Here is a 22,309-nt window from a genome sequence, read left to right as displayed (position 1 = left end):
AGGAGACACCTAGAACCATAGTATAATATCTGTTCCAACATCTCGCTCCCTCCTCAGTCAGGGGAGGAGAACCCCCTCATGACTGAAACGACTATCTTCCCTTCTATCATCCCCCTCCCATACCAACACCCCCTCCAATGCCCCCCCTCTGGGGAACAAAATCTTCCCCACACTAGGAACCGATCCTGGGTCTGGCCATACCCACATGGGGAGACAAATAAATAAATAGAAACATTAAAAAATCCCCTATTTTAAATACACCCCTCTTTCTAAACAAACATAATATAAGACTAAAACGAAAAAGCACAATACTAAAATCCAAGAATCCAAAAAATAAATATCAAAATAGAATGAAAGCACCCCTACCCTTACTTCAGAAGAGCCAGTCCCCCCTCCCACACATACACATTAGTAACGACCTCGGACCACAGCAGCCTTCCTAAGGAAGCAAATAAAAATATACACATTCCCAAACCAATAAAAGCAAACACACACACGCACACACACGCGCACACACACGCACATAAACACACACGCACGCACACACACATACACACACACACACATACACACACACACACACACACACACCCTACCCCACCCTAAAGGAAAAGAAAAACACATTAGCAGAAAGAGATAGCGACTGACTCCAGAGAGGTCAAAATCTCCCTGGACAAACCAAATAAAAAAGCCATAAAAAAACAATAAAAATTCAGCATAAACACTTACAAGCCTCCACCCCTTGGAAAAACTTCAAACTAACTGAAAATCGCCATTTTTACACATTTGAAAATAATTTCTGAAGAGGACGCATCAGACCGTCTGAAACGTATGTAAACGATTTCAATGACTTAAAAACATTATTACAATGATCCAAACATAATTCTCAATGGAAAACCAAGACACGGAATAATAAAATAATGTTAAAAAATACACATTGTTGGTGACTACTCCCTTATTTAAATATATATATATATATATATACATATATATATATATATATATATATATACTAGCAAGAGTACCCATCATTGACTGGGTTCAAAAGCAGCATACAGAAAATGGACTCTGATTTATGAAAGTGTGATAGCTTATGAAAAGGAAGGGTTGTTAAGAGATAGCATCGAATTTGGGGGTATCAAAACCAAAGCAAAATATGATGACAGTAAAAATAAAATAGATAAACCCCATAATTTATCATGCCATACTGAAACACTTATCACACTGTTCTGTGGATCTATATTAAAAAGCCTTGTTAAACTTTGTGACATATTTCCATTCTATGGAGGTCAAGCGCGAACGAACTTCCCATAATTTTATTATACCATATTTCTTCAAACTGAAACATAATTATCAAAATATACTTACGCAGATAGATATGGAAAGTTTTTATTAAAGTTTGTGCTGATTTCCATTCTATGGAGGCCAGGCGCGAACGCGGACCCCCACAATGTTTATTATACTATCCCTATTTAAGTTAAAACATACTTATCAAAGAATTATTATGTAAATCTATATCAAAAACACATGTAAACGTTTTTTTTTACTTTTTAATTTTTTATTTTCATACTTTGTGGACCAGGCGCGAACGCACACCCCACAGTTTTAATGAACAACCGTTCTGCAGGATCAAACATACCCATTTCTTTGTCTCGATAAATCTTCTATCATTTTATGTAATCAGTTTTTTTTTAAATAGTCAACCATATAGGAGCCTATTCGTGAACAGACAGACACACACACACGCACAGGGACATACAGCTTTATATTATAGATATATACACGCACCTACACATTTTCTTGATTTACATTAATTTAGTAATATTATGCTCACTTTCCTTATAATCGTTCGAAATAAGTGATATTCTCCTCGCGGATCATTTAGGGCTATTCATCCTTGAAAATGGCACACAAAACTGTGGGCGAAACGTTGAGGACTTTGCTTTTCCTTTTCCAGGCTTAAATATATATAAATAGCTAAATAGATCCGCAACAAACACAAATAGGTAAAACAGAAAGATAAAACTATGGAAGCGAATAATGAGATGGCCATGAAAAGCAGATTCAATCGTAATACTTGTGGCGTCGTTGATAGCAATGGAAATGATTGAAAATTATTACAAATTAATCCGTTTGTTTGTTTCGAACGGAAACAATAAATAATTTGCCTTTTGTTAATGAGCAATGATAACGCAGAATGAATTGATTTAATTGGTGGATGTAACCGAATAGTCCTCATTTCTCCGTATATTAATAATATTTTTTTTTTATCCGTTTTCTTTTCGGCATTTATTTTTTCAATTTCCTTTCCTCTGTACACTTCTTCAGTCAGTAGATGCTTAACGACCGTTAATACGCATGCGTCGATGAGTACACACATGCGCATGCTCAGTTGTATTTACGTAAGTGTTTAAACTATTTGTTTTTAGACCGATTATCAAGACTCAAGGACAATTTGAGGATAAACGTTAATGATGAACAGCTTTGGAACAATTGTGGAATTGTCAACAATAAATAAACTCCTTTTACACATGCGTGCAGGTCTCCTTTTTCTGCTTCTGTTATAGTTTCTACTTTTCATTGATTATGCGTAAGTGTTTAACCTATTTCTTTTTACACCGATTATTAAAACCCAAGGACAACTCGAAGATTATATTGCTCTATTTTCATTGTGTAAATAAAATATGACAATTTAGTGATAATAGTCATAATAGTAGAACTTGGCTTAACGTTATATTATTGAAAAAAAGATTTACATTAGACTTAAAATCGACTATTTTATAGTAAGTAGCGAAGTAAATCTGCGGTATTGTGTTCCATAGAAGAACAGTTGTAGAAAGTAAATTTTGTTCACGGAATTAAGCACAGGCAGAGAGTGGCGGACATTGTTGGGAGTTGTTGTAATTGTGCAGGTGTTTGTCGTGAATATTTTGCAAGCGATGACCACAGATTGAAGCGCAGTTAAGCACTTGCCATAAAAATAACGATAGAGCAGATATAGATTTGCGACGTCTGTTCTGTGAGAATGAGTTTGCAAGGACAAAAAAGGGCGTCATCTACTTCGAAGCGGGTCTCATGCATAAGTGTTTTAATCAAGTAATGAGATATTTTTTACATAGCCGTCACCACTTATCAAGGCCGATAGGCCACTCAAGGATAAGGGTTAAAGAGTGTACAGTAGTCAAAAGGACAATATAGTAATCGATACTAATGGAAGTTTGGTAAATTTGTTAACTTAAGTGGAACGGCTCATCAGAAACTTGTTCACGTTGGACTTGAAGACAACCATGTTATAGACAGCTGGAAAGCAGGAAAACGGAAGACAATTCCACAGGCGTGCAGTTCTAAGAAAGAAGCTTTGATCATGGAATCTATGTTTAGGTTTAGGCACAGATAAAGAGTGGGGGAATTATTGATAGTGTTTACAGCTAGACGAGTGTTTCTTGTGAAAGTTTGGCGAGGAGGGACCATAGATTGAAGCTCAGTCGAACACTTTCCATGAAAATAACGATACATAAGAGACAAACTCGCAACATCTCTTCTGTGAGATAGAGGTTGCAAGGAAGAGAAAAGGACATCTCCTACGAGGCTACGAAGTCTATTTTGAACACTATCAAGGCAGGACAAGTCCTTTCTAGCAGCTCCTGCCCAGATGTGGCAACAGTATTCCATCCTTGGACGCATCTGGCTCTTATATATATAGAGAATAGCATCAGCAGTGAGATATCTACCGGATCGATAGAAAGATCCCACCATTTTTCCAGCGGCCTTGGCAACAGATTTGATGTACGTATTCCATTTAAGATCAGGAGTAAAGGTCAAGCCTAGAAGCCTGTCAAAACTTGAGGCCTCCCCAAGACGAGAGCCATTCATTTTAATTGATGTCAGATGGGGATCAGAACGTTGATGATGTAAAGATAGAAGCTTGGTTTTAGATGCATTAAAAGTAACCAGCCACTCCTTTCCCCATTGTACAACGTGATCAAGATCAGAGGAGAGAGAATCGGAGAGAACTTGGTCGTTTACTGCATTAGATGTGCTACCATAGATGGTAGTGCCGTCAGCAAAAATGTCTACGAATGATAAGAGACAAAATCCATCCTCCGAAATTATACAGATACACCTGAAGAAGGTCAGACCGAAACATTGTAAAAATGACACACGAGATAAGAACAGTAGTCTGATGAATCCAAATAATCCGAATTACCAACACTAATCTAAAAAAAATCAGAAACGTTATGCAAAGCTGGTTCGTTCGAGGGATTAATTTTACTCACTCTAGGATATGTATTCTTCAATATTGCAAGTAAATCTAGTATCCGTTTGCATATATGGAAGACGTAAGTCCTTATGTAAGAATGAACCTAAATGAAATAGAAAACTGACTACAACATAATCTGTATTAAATTTATTACAACTTGAAAATACTGAAATATTTTGCCGTGTTTTGTCATAGGAGAATTACAAAAAAAGCATATGCATATTATAACATAATTGTATAAGAAAACGAAGACGTTTAATCCAATTTTCTGTCCATTCGCGCTTGTTAAGCTGCTACAAGAATTTAAAATCTGAAGGGAAACAGTTGTAATATGAAATTATTACAGAAAGCGAATGATTAAAGCTCGCTATTACTCTCTGTCTCTGTCCGTCTCTCTCTCTATCTTTCTCTCTATATATGATATTACTTTATGCATTTACATAAACATTTTATGTATCTATTTCCTGAATTTACTTTTTTACATGTTTTTATATATTCCGGTGGAAGTGGGTTTGCCAGTAAGCCAATCAGATTCTTCTATTCACGCACTCGTTTATCGTAGCAAATAGGCGTGTGCTTATCAGACAAAGATAATTTGACATCTCATTCAACTGTTTCTTTGTCCTTCTTGGCGGGGATCGGGCTCATCCGTTTTTGGTGTTTGAAAACGACCTAGTTTTAATCTACATGTTTTCACTTATATTTTATTTTATACTAGTCAATTTATTATAATTATGATTGGCATTTTTGTTATTATTGTTGTTATATATTTATGGTTTGTGGTTATAGCATAATTTCTTTTCATATATATCTATTAATATACTAAAATCTTTTCATATACACTGCCGATCCAAATTTTAAGACCACTTAAAAATCTTTAAAAAAAAAAAAAAATTAAGGATAGATTTTAAACTATTTCGACTTAAGGTTACCAATGCTACAATTTAAAAGATTATGGAAACAAAAAGCTACATTTCCATAAATATATTTTTTTAAATTTTGCATTTTTATTAAATTAGGCTTTTTACATATGATCAAAATTATTAGACCAGAGACAAAAATTCTATTAAATTGTACAAAAAGTGTATGAAAAGTGTATGGACATATTCGACATTCAAATTTAATAATGAGTTCTACCTCCACTGCTTTTGATGAGTTCAAAAATTATTTTTGGCATGCAAGAAATACGGATTTGCCACAGTTTCTGAAGAAGTTCATTTTTTATTGAATATTGTTTGCCATTTCGATATAACTTTTCTTGTCATCCATCCCCAAACATTTTCACCTGGGTTCAAGTCCGGTGAACATGCAGGATTTCCCAAAAGAATGGACTCCATTTTTTGTAGAAAGCTGAAGCCCCATCTTTCAGTGTGGATTGCAGCATTGCCCTCTTGAAATAACCATCCATCCCAACCTAAACGTTGATCCTCCCTCATCAAAGATGCTTTTTGTAGTATGCTAACATAATCCAGCTGCTGTATAACGCCCCTGCACCACCTGGGACTCCATTGTCCCTCTGTAAGAAAAGGCACCTTATACTATTACGGACCCTCCACCACTATGACGTGTGGACAAAATTTCAAGGAGCATCCTTTTGTCATGCCAATATCGCTGGAAGCCATCAGTACCATCTAAATTGAATTTTATCTCATCAGAAAACAGGACTTTCTTCCATTTCTCAACGCCCCAAGTTTGGTATTCATGACCAAATCTTAAGCGGTCCACTTTGTGACGTGGAAGCAATCGAGGAATTTGTTTACGCTGTTTATTTACCACGCCTTTTTGTTGTAAGTGTCGTCTGATGGTTATTGGACTGCAATCGGCATCTGTAACCGCCTTAATTTGACTAGAAGAAAGTCCTCTGTCACTCATAACAACTCGTCTGATTCTCCTACTCAATACAGGAGAAATTTTGGAGGGGGACCTACCAAAGTATTTTGCTTTTCAATAATTATCAGTGTTCTTTAGAAAGTTGCAAATAACAGTTTTACTGCGATTTACCTTAGCTGATATTGCTCGCTGTGACAAACCTTGCTTACGGAACCCTAGAATTCGAGAGCGCTCAACTTCGGTTAGTTTTCTTGCTTTAGGTATGGTAACACCTTTACACAATGATTGCTAATTTCTAACTGAACTAAAAACATTAGAATTACCATAAATCTAACAATTTATACCCTTGATCTTATAATTTTGATCATGTGTAAAAAGCCTAATTTAATAAAAATGCAAAGTTTTAAATAACATTGTTGGAATGCACCTTTTTGTTTCCCTAACATTTTACCAGACCCAAAAGAAACACTCCCCCAGGGTTCAAACCTTGGTAGAAAAAACTGGGTGACTCTAAATAGAGCCAGAGCCAAAGTAGGCAAAACAAAAGACAATCTCCACAAGTGGGGCCTAGACACCTCACCTTTATGCCCATGTGGAGAGATACAAACGATGCACCACCTTAGGGAAACCTACCGATTGGGTCCTCATTGCTCAAATCAAGTCCTTAAGGGGGCGAACAGCACCGCCATACGATGGGTTAATTTCTATTGCGATAAGATATAATGAACATTTTAGGTTGTAGTATTAGTAATCTTACGCCGGAATAGTTTTAAAAAATAGGTTTATTTTAAAAGATTTTTAAGTGGTCTTAAATTTTTGATCAACAGTGTATACTATTTTTATACAAAAAATATAAATTTGTTTGTCACCATATAAAATGTGAACGTCATGACGTCACTGCTAGCAAACTTTTCATAATTTGAAAACAAAGCTGGAACGCTATATGTTTTTGTTTCGATTCTAGCTGATGGCACTTAAATCATATTTTTTAAACTTTTGAAATCACTATTATATATTTGGTACACTATAATAATCAATGGATTATTAGCTCTATAATAATAAATACGGAATCTGCATGAATTAAATATATTTAAACGTATTTTACGACGGGGTCACACCGGGGTGAACCCACTATATATTTGGTACAGTTAAATAATTTTGCTGAGAAATTTACGAAAAATTCGCGTATTTTTGTCCATACTGATACAACTGAAAACTATTGGTAGATAGATACGTAATGCCATTATGTAAGATGAAAATAATAAGCTAAACAGCAAAGTCTCTCACATCTGAGAATATCCTGCACATCTACAAGGCAATCATTCGCCCATGTATGAAGTATCGTTCTCACATCTTGGATATGGTAAAAAAAAGAGTCTGCAATCTAATATGTCCCACTTTGTCAACAAAGCTCCAACCCCTGTCCCATCGCTGCAATGTTTCGTCTCTGTGCCTGTTTTACAAAAATTTTAATGAAATGTGCTCTGATGCACTCGTTGCTCTTGTACGTCGATGTACATATCCCCGACAAACCCACATAGCAACACAATCTCACTTCTTTATTATTGAGGTCCCTAAGTGCAAGAAGGCTTTCTACTGTAGTAGTTTCTTCTCTCGAACAGCTAAACGTTGGAATTCCCTTCTCGCACATGCTGTCCTGACTGTACTGATATGCAGAAGTTTAAACTTAACGTAAACCAACATCGTATTAATCTTTTCTAGGCATGCTTCTAAATAGTAGCCCCTTATGTCGAAGCGGCGATATGTTTTGTTAGGGGTTAACGCGATTAAAAATAAGTATGTTGTTTAAAACTGTATACAAAAGTATACAACTTATTATAAATGGATCTCCTTAGCTATTAACTGCATATAACGTTAAATATCTACAGAACTTGACATAGCAACTATACATAAACTATTCATATATAACTATCATAATGTTAAATTACTCACAAGCGTACATATTTCATCGTTTTTACTGTTTATACTGGCATGATATTGTTTTATTAAGGTTGATAAAGAAGAACACTATGGTAAGTGAATATAAGATCGCATTAACTTAATGTGCATTTATATGTCTGTTTAACTTGTAAAGGAATTTTATTATTATTTTTTACGTGAATATTTATTGGTAACTTTATATTTCAGTTCATAATTCCTGAAAGATAATTACAACTATTTGCATGGTAAATATGATTTGTATTTACATGGTAAATATGATTTGTATTTACATGGTAAATATGTTTTGTATTTACATGGTAAATACAAACAAAAAAAGAGACAAATGTCATATTTAAGCGGAAACCAGAATCTAGAATTGGAAAAGACAATAGTTGCAGAAAATGAAAAAAAAATGCAGGTGCTCATAAAAAAGGCTTGTTATTCCACCTGTTAAATGTCCACGCATTAAAATAAAGAAATATATTCATATTACTTGCGGGTCCTTATGGTTAGAGTACCCGGAAAAAAATCAATTATAAAAGTGAAGTAAATAAAGGGTTCTATTCAGAATTATGTTTAAATTCCCGAGTTTCAATCCCTAGTTCGACAAGATACACCGGAAGAAGGTCGGAGGTTTCATCGACCGAAACGATGCCTAAACCACACTCAAGATGAGAAGAGTAGTTCGATGATTACAAAATAATATGAATAACCAATCCTTATCTCAAAAATTTAGAAACGTCAAGAAATTAATTGTTTAGAAAATAAAAACCTGGACGTCATTCAAATTACTATTGATAAATACAATGATAGTTTCAAGTTGACACAGAGTAAAATCAATCTTGAGATGACCTCAATACAACAGAAAACAATGTCAATGTAAAAAGTCTATTTACAACCAAAGCAGAGTCAGAAAGCCAAAATCCCAAGCACGCACAGGGATTGATCATCCGCAATACATCTGTAATTAATATTAGTAACGGCCGAATGAGTTGGCCAGTGAATCTATATATATATATATAAATGTAATTCTTGGTTCGTTCAAAATGAATAAAACCATATTTCTACGTTACCAATTTAATTGAAATTTTCAGAAAATTTATCTGTAAAGTCAAGGACTGTTTGCATGTTATTAAAATAAATTAAGATTGCAAATTATAAAAAATATATGAAATAAAATAAAAATATTTTTCGTAACTGCGAGACTGTCCACCATGCAAAAGAAATCAAACAGAAAACTTTTTAGCCAAGAAACACACAAAAATTATTTTTAAAATAGCATCCATTTTTTTCTATCGAATTTATTTGCTGTTTTTATTGGAAACTATTTTCTCCCAGATTTTTGATAAAATTTTCCATAAAGGGCCGTGCGTCTCACGTTCGTATATAACAGAAATATTTTTTATAGATTTCGGTGTGCTACAAACGAATCTGCAGACCGTTTCCGTCGCAAAAAAGTAATTTTTATGATATGAAGAAATTACTTTTTCAAAAAGTAGGCGATCACTTTTCCATGTAAATTTAACTTAAAATGATCACCCACTTTCTAACCACCTGAGAGAGGAGAGATTTTTCCCATGTTTATTGGCTAAACAGATTTCGTTTATGCTCGCGCGTAGCATAAACGAAGGCTACGGCTGTGAAATGGAAAATAGTCCCAGAGTTCAGGGGTTATTACCATGCAAAAGAAATCAAACAAAAAACTTTTTAGCCAAGAAACACACAGAAAAATGCCCCTTTCTCAGGTGGCCAGAAGGTGAGTGCACATTTTAAGTTAAATTTACATTGAAAAGTGATCACCCACTTTTCGAAAAAATAATTTCTTCATATCATGAAAACTTTTTTTTTGCGACGGAAACGGTTTGCAGATTCGTTTTTAGTACACTGAAATCTACAATAAAATATTTCGTTATATACAAACATGAGATGGGCCTTAAAGTAAAATAATACCGGATTTTTGGGGCATATTTGCCGTTTAGTTGTATAATATCCTCAAACGAGATAATCACTAAGAGGTACTCTTAAAAGTCGTCATCTGTATCGAGCAAACGTTTAAAACCACTGATTATATGTCAGCCTACGTCACAGTAACATATATTGAGTGAGTTCCTAACAGTATTTTGTATAGTTTTTAAGTTTAAACTCATTTTCCCAAACTTTCCCCAAACTTAACGTGTCCGATACAGTCTCTCCCCATTTGTATTTTTAAAATATACCGATAAACACTGCATGTTTTTGAACCGATTAAACATTATACATTACATAAAAACACTACAATCTTATCGAGTTGGTAGAACATTTACTTTTCTTGCCTTTGATAAAATTTATTTGTTATATATTTATTTTTTGACGACTTCTTTGTATCTGTGTTTAGTAATACAAACCCTTTTCATTTAATGTAACATTTAGTCGGCTCGAAAAACAGTGTTTATCGGTGTATTTGAAAGATACAAATGGTGGCGGACACTGTTGATTACGTTAAGTTTGAGAAAGTGAATTAAAACTAAAAAACTATACAAAATACTGTCATAAACCCACCAATTATGTCAGCCTATATCATGCTAACATATATTCGGTGGGTTTTTTGACACTGTATTGTATAGTTTTTAGTTTTCAACTTAGTTTCCCAAACTTAACGTAGTCAACAGAGTCTGCAACCATTTCTGTTTTTCCAGCCGATTAAACATTTTACATTACATAAAAACACTAAACAATTATCCAGTTAGGTAGAAACGTAACTTCCCTTACCTTTGCTTTCATATATTTGTTTTTGGACAACTATTTCGAATATGTGTATAGTAACCCCCCCCCATCACTCAAATATTAATTACTAACTCACAATTTTGAATACAGAAAACAAAAAAAAAACAATTAGCGTTTCAACATTTTTGCTACGTTCAGCTTTATCCACTGATTGTTGGTCGAGCCCAAGCCATGATTGACGGTAATCCCGAGGATCAGGATCCAATTCTGCAAGAGTACCATTTTTTTTCATTTTCACCTCTTTTTTTTACTTTTTGGAGTGGATTGCTGTACTAAGAATATAAGAAACATGCATTTTCTCTTTTTATTAGAATTTTCCATTATACCAAATTGAACCACAGCAACGCGTGGCAGGGTACAGCTAGTATAAATATACATATAAATATAAATCATTAAGTCAGTCAACAGCTCTCCACGAAATGAAAACAGTTTGCATTTATTCAAAGCTTCACTGCAAATGAAAATTTCCTATTGGCGAGTTTGTTGAAAGACCTTGGAGTATATACTCTCAGTCTGCTGATAGAATTTATTGCTTTTATTGTAAGCTTTTTAATGTGAGCAGAACCAGTGCATTATCAACAAGTGATTTCAACAACTTGCCTTATTTCTTCATAAGGTAAGATCAGCATGAAAGTTCTAAAAATCACGTGGTAACGTCTGGGATTTACATCAGAGACGTTAACGTGAACAGTCCATTAACAAATAATATGAGCTAATTATTAACAAACATGCTAAGTACTGGCAGGAAGTATTCAAAAGACTAGATGCAATAGTGCAGTTTATTGCTGAGAGAAGTCTAGGATTTAGATATACCAAAAACAAAGGTGACAATGAAAGTGCATAAAATGGAAACACGTTAAACCTCATGAAGTTGCTTGAAAAGTTTGACCCTGTCCTTGAAGAACATTTGCGTAAAATATCTATTAACGAAACCAAGAATAATTATTTAAAAAGAATGAACGACTGAACATTATAGCTACAGCTGTTTTAAATGAAATACTGAATCGTGTAAAAGCAGATAAGTACTATGCCATCATTTTCTACGGCACATCTGACATTTTTAACGATGCAATATGCTTTTGATCTTCTACATGCATACGAAAATTTCATACATTTTATGCAGGTTGAAAGTAGCACAGGAGAAATTTTATATAAAACACTAGCGGGGGTACCCGGCGTTGCCCGAGTGTTTGTTTCCGGGACGGGGGGGGGAGTTTTAAAAAATGTTATGGTAAGTACGTAGGAAGGATCCAACCCGGAGTCATGAGTAAAAGTAGGAAAATAAAGTGTGAAAAAAAACAAAAAAACATTTGCAACGTTAACAGTTCGGCCATCAAGAAAAGTCCATTCCAGTTGTTTAGGAAAAAAAAAAACGACTACGGTAGGTCGGCGCGAACGTGAAAATATAATGTGAATTGTCCAGCACGCTAACCACTACGCCACAGAGCACTGCAGCTTAGTTTAGTGATTTTAAATAACTTCACATGAAAGAACTACGAAGCCAAATCGGTGTTCTCTTCTCAACTGTTCCTTGTGAACGATCCCCAAACGGTGTAAAGTGGTGGCAGGGGGAGGAGGAATTTATTAGAGAGAAAATATTTTACCACTTCCATTGATCTTAACCGATTTTGGCCGTGACTTCTCAGCAGAAAAAGTATAGAAATCCAAGATTATCGAGGAATTTGAGAAATAATAAGCCTATAACACACCTCAGATATTGTTCTGCCGTTTGTGCATATTATATTTGCATGAAATATCTTGATTTTTAATCCTATTAAGGTCAAAATCCGACGGGAAAAAATGAGTTCATTTTATTTATAAAAAATAATAATAATAATAATAATAATAATAATAATAATAATAATAATAATAATAATAATAATAATATAGAGAGAAGAAGAGAAGATAGAAGATAGAATAGAAGAAGATAGAATAGAAGAAGAGAAAGAGAAGAAGAATAGAAGAAGAGATAATTAAACACTAAACGGATTAGATTTTGAGATTAAACGCATAAATGGCAAACGTTTAGGACAAAGGAAGCAATATGAAACGTCATACATTCTCAATTAAAGTACGGCTGTTACAAAATAATCTAAGAGCATTTGTGTACCCTGTGTTTTCAGCAATTATAATCTGTTAGTTGATGTAGCCAAGTACAGATGCAATAACGGTTTTTGCTTTGCGATCTTGCAAAAGATCTACATAACGGTTTCAGCTTCAACTAAGAGATGGGCAGTTTTAGCAAACACATACGTGTGTTATCAGTAAAGCCCTTAATATATATATATATATATATATATATATATATATAACTTCTTAATTTATTCACATAATATTAATATATGAAAGTATAAATTTATGCGTAAACTTTAAGTATTTACTTCAAAAGTGCTCAGTAAGCAGGTAGAGCTAGTAAGTAAGTTATAAAATATATATGGCGGTTAAGCTACACTGAATATTCCGCGTTTCATCCACTCTAGGACGCATAAACCTTAAGAGTCCTAGAGTGGATGAAACGCGGAATATTCAGTGTAGCTTAATCGCCATATATATTTTATAACTTACCATATATATATATATATATATATATATATATATATATATATATATATATATATTAAATGGGTGCAATAAGTATCCGATACAAAAAAAAAAGTTAACTTATTTTTATTATTCAAATTTATTTTTATTATTCGAAAACAAAAACAATATCAAAGTCCTATTCTAATATATTTTTGTATGATAAATACAAATCTCGTCAAAAATCTTATATACTTACTCATATATATATATATATATATATATATATATATATATATATATGTACTTACTCATATATATATACATATATATATATATATATATATATATATATATATATATATATATATATATATATATACAATCAGACCATTCAGGTAGTCTCTCCCTCTTGGATGAGGTTAAAAAAAAGAGCCTTCTATCTCATAGATCCGACTTTGTCAACTAAGCCCCAATCTTGTTAATTTTCCTAGGCATGTAATCTTTCCTAGACATGGTCCCAAATAGTAGCCCCTTATGTCCCAGAGGCGATATGCAATGTTAGGGGTGAATGTGAGTAAAGAAAGCAAAAACAAAAGAAATCACAAAATGATCGCTTGATATAATGACTAATCAATATTCACTTGAAAATGTTAATCTGTTGCCAATCTATGAACATAAAAAAAATCTGTCTACAGGGGTCCTCCCTCATTCCACGTATCTATATAGTCATTAAATTTGGAAGACCCCACCATTAAGTGAGTCATAACCGCAGCAGGAAACCTCATATCTGAAGGAACATAATTTCTTCTGGTGCTCCATACCACATGATCTTAAAAAGAGATACTGACTTTTCTTAAAAGAGAAATCAAATTCTGGGTGGCCAAATACAAAATCCGAGATATTTCTTAAAACTTTGGCGATTTCTCTTTGCTTAGTTGAATATTTCTCACTTGAAGAAGTGTGGCATCAACAGACAAACATGGAGGCAGATCATTTTTGGCTTAACAGCCATTGGTATGTGAAAATTTACTGAATTTCACGATCTCGGTATATTACATATAAGTCTATATATATATATATATATATATATATATATATATATATATATATATATATATATATATATATATATATCAGCTTCTTTTCATGAGTGGTCGTGGATCGGATTTTGTTTAACTAAGACGAATGCAACATGTTATGCAAGAAAAACACAAGGTAAACATCCGCTTAGTGTTCTTCAATGTTTTATATAAAGGGAATGGACTTAGAAAATAGAGAGACTAATGGCATCTTATGTATTTATTTACTTGTTAAACTTAAATTATTACTTAACGAAATGAGTGACTTAAACAGAGATACATCGGTAATTTTCACCTCATATTATTCTACATTATTCACCGTGTCTCGTTCGAATGGCATCCCGAAGAGAGACTTATCTGAAAAGCTTAGTTTTCTCTCGCCCGCAAACATGACGTCATTCGCCATATAACCATATCGTTCGACTTCTTTTTGTCTACGACGTTTAATAGCTTCCTCTGCTTTGCCATCCATCTTTTATTTGAACTTGAAAACAATTCTGTTTTACAGATATGGGTTATCGTTATGCACTCAACCATACTCTAGTCAGAGTGCACACTAGCTAATCATTAGGTATCTTTAATATAAAGCATGCCGTAAGTAGCCTATAACTTTTAGAAAATAAAATTATTATTGATGTTATGTTTGTAGTCTACCGAAAAACACTGGGAAGTAAAATAGTCGATTATTATGATTATAATTGTAAAGATAAAAAAATGTCATCGATGTCAAAAGTTATGTAAAGTTAAAATATTTACATTTAATAGTTCCTAGGAATATTAATCTGATATTAACTTGAGAGATTGGAATTTAATCTAACAATAATAATAAGCAAATATAACTGACAAAAAACAGACAAGGATCTTTGTTTACGTGGGTCATGACATCATAAAAATAAAGATTTGTGAGACACGTAGAATTTTAGTTACGTAGGAAAAAACGGTTCGATACGCAACACATTAGCGGACTCCCGAGATTTTGGGGAGTGACGCCTGTGGAAGTCAGAAAGGGGCGACTTGGCATGATGTAGTCGTATACAAAGCATGCCAACTCTGAAAAAGAACAAAGTAAGAAATAAATGATCATATCAAAATATAATTCACGCATGAAAAGCACCATTAATTTCAAGACGCATAAAAGAAAGATTTGAGGTTTGTGTCATTGCTGGTGCTTGCACCAACAACGATGTTTGTCTCTTGCTCTCGATAAACTATTAATATATGTATACACACATCAAAACACAGTAAAGAATTCTAAACAATTACCGATCATAAAACGGTTAAGACGATCATGAATGTTAAAGGTACTGTCATAAATATACATTAGATGAATCACATATCGCAAAACGTTTAACACTCATAAGTTAGGAAGGAAGAGCTCTTTCAGTCTTTGAGAGACTATGGGTACCCACGAAGGGGTGTCTGCGCGTGGAATTTTTGTGACAGGAAGTGCGCAGTCTCCAACCACACCTCTCCTTAGTCGACATTGTTAAATACCAGTGGCCAGTGAAGTGTGTACAGGACGACTGGAAACAAATGCCGAGATAAGCGGAGAGCTCATACAGCGACTAGAATTCCCAAATGGTCACCAATCTGGTACTAACAAGGCTCGACGTTGCTTAACTTCGGTGATCTGACCAGAACGGGTGTGTCAACGCGATTATACCGTATAAGTTAGGATAGATTCGTTATATATACAAGGACAATATCGTTATAGACACATTGACTACACCGGCGAATCTATGCCAACGATAACATCATTTCATTCACACTTACTGGATGATTGACTGTCGTTATTACCAATACAAGATGGTAATACGGGAGTTATGAGTTAACTTTAGATTATAGAAACATTAAAAATCAAAATGTAAAATTGCACTTTAGATTGTATGTTAAAAAACGGGCATCGAAATCTAATACGGGATGTACTTTTTTTTTCCTTGCGAACTCATTCTCACAGAAGAGACGCTCCGTGTCTATCTCTACTTTATCCTTAATATCCAGGAAGGCTTTCGACTACGATTTAGTTTATGGTCCCACCCCCCGCGAGACATTCGTAACAAATACTCGCCTAGCTATAACCACTGTCAACATTTTCCCTACTCCCTATTTGTGACTTTTACATTTGGACTTTTAAACGTGTTACTAAAATTTCAGTGAAGACCAATCGTCGCTTCCAACGAGAAATCAATGGTAAGCGGATATTGCGATAGTGCAAATGAATTTGCAACGGTTATCGAACGAGATGGTGAGTACTGGAAATCCGAAAGGACGGGTTGTTAATTTGATTCCAGGTAACACTGCAGATTGTTCTCAAAGAGAATATTTTGATGACAGCCTGTGTGAAAACTAAATGAAAACTGCATGTGACAAAATTTCTTTCCTAGAACTGCTCGACTGTGGAAATCTATTTCATGGGGATGTTTTCCAGCTGACTACAACATGGTCGTTTTCAAGTCCAATGTAAATAAGTTTTTGTTGGGCCGCCCCTTAAATAATCAAATTTTATCAAATTTCCACTGTTACTGATAATTACGGCATTGTTTCACCACCACCTGACACTTATTATATTAACGTTTATCCTCGAGTAGTCTTTCATCCTTGATTATTTGTGATTCCTATATAAAAAAATGTTGGTAGGAATTTTTCATAAGATAGCTTAAATGTATAAACTAGTGATGGGACGATTCAATATCTTTCCCGATTCCGATACAATTAACAATTCCATACTAATTTACCAATTCCAATACAATAACCAAGCTTGTACTAAATCCCGATTCTGATACAATTAACGATTCCGCATAATATTCCCGATTCCGATACAATTAACGATTCCCAATTCCGTATCAAATTCACAATTCCGTATAAATTACCAATTCCGTATAAAATTTCTAATTCTGTATACAATTCCCGATTGCATATAAAAATCCTAATTCTAAGAAAATTGACAATTCTGTATACAATTCCCGATTCCATATAAAATTCCAAATTTTGTATATAATTCCCAATTCTATATAAAATTCCCTATTCTGTATAAAATTCCAAATTCTGTATAAAATTCCCAATTCTGCATAAAATTCCATATAAAATTCCCAATTCCATATACAATTCTCAATTCCATATACAATCCCCAATTCTGTATAAAATTCCCAATTCCGTATAATATTCCTTATTCAATATAAAATTCCCGATTCCATATAAAATTCCCAATTCCATATAAAATTCTTTATTCAATATAAAATTCCCAATTCCATATAATATTCCCAATTCCATATAAAATTCAAAATTCTGTATAAAATTCCCTATACCATATAAAATTACCACTACCATATAAACTTCCCAATTCTGTAAAAAATTCCCTATTCGATATAAAATTCCCAAATCTGTATAAAATTACCTATAAAATATAAAATTCCTAATTTCATATAAAATTCCCAATTCCACATAACATTCCAAATTCCGTACTACTTTGCCTATTCCATATAAAATTCCCTATTCTGTATAAAATTCCCTATTCCATATAAATTTCCTGATTTCATATAAAATTCCCAATTCCATATACAATTCCAAATTCAATATAAAATCCCTAATGCGATATAAAATTCGCAATTACATATAAAATTCCCTATTCTATATAAAATTCAAATTCCATATAAAATTCCAAATTCCATAAAAAATTCCCTATTCCATATAAAATTCCCAATTCTGTATAAAATTCCCACCTCTGTATAAAATTCCCAATTCTGCCTAAAATTCCCAATTCCATATAAACTTCCCAATTCCATATAAAATTCGCAATTACATATAAAATTCCCAATTCCATATACAATTGCCAATTCCACCTACAATTCCCAATTCTGTATAAAATTCCCTAATCGGTATAATATTCCATATTCCATATAAAATTCCCAATTCCATATAAAATTCCCAATTCCATATAAAATTCACAACTCTGTATAAAATTCCCTATTCTATATAAAATTCTACTTTCCGTATAAAATTCCCAATTTCATATAAAATTCTCACCACCATATAAAATTCCCAATTCGGTATAAAATTCCCTATTCCATATAAAATTCCTAATTCCGTATAAAATTCCAAATTCCGTACTACTTTTCCTATTCCACGTAAAATTCTTTATTCAATATAACATTTCCTGTTCTGTATAAAATTCCCAATTCCATATAAAATTCCTTATTCCATATAAAATTCGCAATTGCATACAAAATTCCCAATTCCATAAAAAATGCCAAATTCCGTATAAAATTCGCAATTAAATATAAAATTCCCTATTTCATATAAAAGTATCAATTTCATATAAAATTCCAAAATCCGTATAAAATTCGCAATTTCCTATAAATAGATAATATAAATGAATATAAAATTCTTTATTCCATATAAAATTCGCAATTACATATAAAATTCCCAATTGCATAAAAAAATTCAAAATTCCGATCGAAATTCGCAATTCCATATAAAATTCCCTATTCCATATCAAATTCCATATAAAATTCGCAATTCCATATAAAATTCCAAATTCCGTATAAAATTCCTAATACCATATAAAATTCCCTATTCGATATAAAATTCACAATTCTGTATAAAATTCATAATTCTGTAATAAATTTCCAATTCGATATAAACTTCCCAATTCCGTATACAAATTCCCAATTAAATATAAAATTCCTAATTACGTAAAATAATTCCTGATTCCGTATAAAATTCGCTAGTCTTTAAAAAAATTCTCTATTCCATATCAAATTTCTCCATTCCTTATAAAATTCCCAATTCTGTATAAAATTCCCAATTCTGTATAAAATTCCCTATTCCATATAAAATTCCTGAATCCACACAAAATGCTCAATGCTGTATAAAATTAACAATTACATATAAAATTCCCGATTCTATATAAAATTCCCTATTCCATATAAAAATTCCCAATTCTGTATAAAATTAACAATATCATATAAAATTCCTTATTCCATATAAAATTCGCAATTACATATAAAATTCCCAATTCCATATAAAATTCCAAATTCCGTATAAAATTCGCAATTCCATATAAAATTCCCTATTCCATATAAAATTAGCAATGACATATATAATTCGCAATTCCATATAAAATTCCAAATTCCACATAAAAATTCGCAATTACATATAAAATTCCCAATTCCATATAAAATTCCAAATTCCGTATAAAATTCGAATTTCCATATAAAATTCCCTTTTCTATATAAAATTCCCTATTCCATATAAAATTCACAATTCCATATAAAATTCGCAATTCCATATATAATTTCAAATTCCGTATAAAATTCCAAATTCCATATAAAATTCCCAATTCCATATAAATTCCCTATTCCATATAAAATTCACAATTCTGTATAAAATTTCCAATTCTGTATAAAATTCAAAATTCTGTAAAAATTCCCAATTCGGTATAAACTTCCTGATTCCATCTAAAAATTCTCAATTTAATATAAAATTCTCAATTTTGTAAAAAATCCTTATTCCCCATAAAATTCTCTATTTTGTATAAAATTCCCTATTCCATACAAAATTCCCAACTCTGTATAAAATTCGCAATTACATATAAAATTCCCAATTCTATAAAAAATTTCCTATTCCATATAAAATCCCCAATTCCGTACAAAATTCACAATTCGATATAAAATTCCCAATTCTATATAAAATTCCCAATTCTGTATAAAATCCCCAATTCCATATAAAATTCTCTATTCCACATAAAATTCCCAATTCTGTATAAAAATTTCTAATTCCATATAAAATTCCTTATGTCATATAAGATTCCCAATTCTCAAAAAAAATCCCCAATTCCATATAAAATTCCCAATTCAATATAAAATTCTCAATTCGGTATAAAATTCCAAATTCCGTATAAAATTTCCAATTTTCTATAAAATTCCCAATTCTGAATAAAAATCCAAATTCCATATAAAATTCTTCATTCTCTATAAAATTCCCAATTCTGAATAAAAAATCTATATTCCATATAAAATTCCCAATTCTGAATAAAAATCTATATTCCATATAAAATTCCCAATTCCATATAAAATTCTCAATTTCCTATAAAATTCCCTATTCCATATAAAATTCCCAATTCCATATAAAATTCCCAAGTCCATATGAAATCCCCTAATTCTGTATAAAATTCCCAATTTCTTATAAAATTCCCAATTCCATATAAAAATCCCTATTCCATATAAAATTCCCAACTCTGTATAATATTTAAAATTCGGTATAAAATCCCCAATTCCATACTAAACTCCTTATTCTGTATAAAATTCCAAATTCCATACAAAATTCACTATTTCATGTAAAATTCCCAATTCCATATAAAAAACCCCATTCTGTAAAAATTCCCAATTCTGTTTAAAATTCCTAATTCTGGATAAAATTCACAGTTCTTGATAAAATACCGAATACTTTATAAAGTTCCCAATTCTGTAGAAAATTCCAGATGCCCTATAAGATTCCCAATTCTGTAGAAAATTCCCAATTCTGTGTAAAAGTTCCAATTTAATGTAATATTCCCAATTTCAAATAAAAACTTCCCAATTCTGTATAAAATACCCAGTTCTGTATAAAATACCCAATTTTGTATAAAATTCCCAAGTCCATATAAAATTCCCAATTCCATATAAAATTCTCAATTCTCTATAAAATTCCCAATTCTATATAAAATTTCCAATTCCATACTAAATTCCCAATTCCATATAAAATTCCCAATTCCATATAAAATTCCTTATTGCATATTACATTTCCTATTCCTGTAAAATTCCCAATTCTACATAAAATTCCTAATTCTGTATAAAATTCAGAATTCTGTATAAAATGCACCATATACATATAAAATTCCCAATTCAGTATAAAATTCTTGATTTGATATAATTCTTGGTTCCATATAAAATTCCCTATTTCATATAAAATTCACAATTCCATATAAAATTTCCAATTCTCTACAAAATTCCCAATTCCATATAAAATTCCCAATTCTGTATAAAATTCCCAATTCTATATAAATTCTCAATTTCATATAAAATTCCCAATTCTCTATAAAATTCCCAATTCTCTATAAAATTCCCTATTCCATATAAAATTCCCAATTTTATATGAAACTACCTATTCCATATAAAATTATCTATGCCATATAAAATTCCTAATTCTGTATAAAATTCCCCATTCCGTAAATAATTCTTGATTAAGTATAACATTCCCGATTCCGTATTAAATTCCCAATTCAGTATAACATTCCCTATTCGGTATGAAATTCCCGATTCTGTATAAAATTCCCAATTCCGTATAAAATTTCCAATTCCGAATAAAATTCCCAATTTCGTATAAAATTCCCGATTCCGGATAAAATTCTTGATTCGGTATAAATTTCCCGATTCCTTATAAAATTCTTGATTCGGTATAAAATTCTCAATTCCATATAAAATTCCTGATTCCGTATAAAATTCCCTATTCTGTATAAAATTCCCATTTTTGTATGAAATTCACAATTCTGTATAAAATTTCCAATTCCGTATAAAATTATCGATTTCGTTACGATAACAGATTCTGTACTAACCTCCCGATTCCAATACAATTACCGATTCTGTACTGAATTTTCGATTCCGATACAATTACTAATTCCATACTAAATTCCCAACTCTGATACAATAACAAATTCCATACTGAATTCCCGATTCCGATAGAAAAACCGATGCCATAATAAATTCCCGATTCCAATACAATAACCAATGACAGAATAAATGCCCGACTCCGGTACAATCACCGATTCCGTACTAAATTCCCGATTCCGATACAATTACCGTTTCCATACTAAATTCCCGATTCCAATAAAATCACCGATTCCGTACTAAATTCCCGATTCCGATACAATTACCGA

The sequence above is a fragment of the Euprymna scolopes genome, chromosome 28 (genome assembly GCF_053919585.1).
Source record: "Euprymna scolopes isolate OS-2025 chromosome 28, ASM5391958v1, whole genome shotgun sequence".
In the NCBI taxonomy this organism is placed as follows: Eukaryota; Metazoa; Mollusca; class Cephalopoda; order Sepiida; family Sepiolidae; genus Euprymna; species Euprymna scolopes.
Note: the sequence above shows the minus strand (reverse complement) of the source record.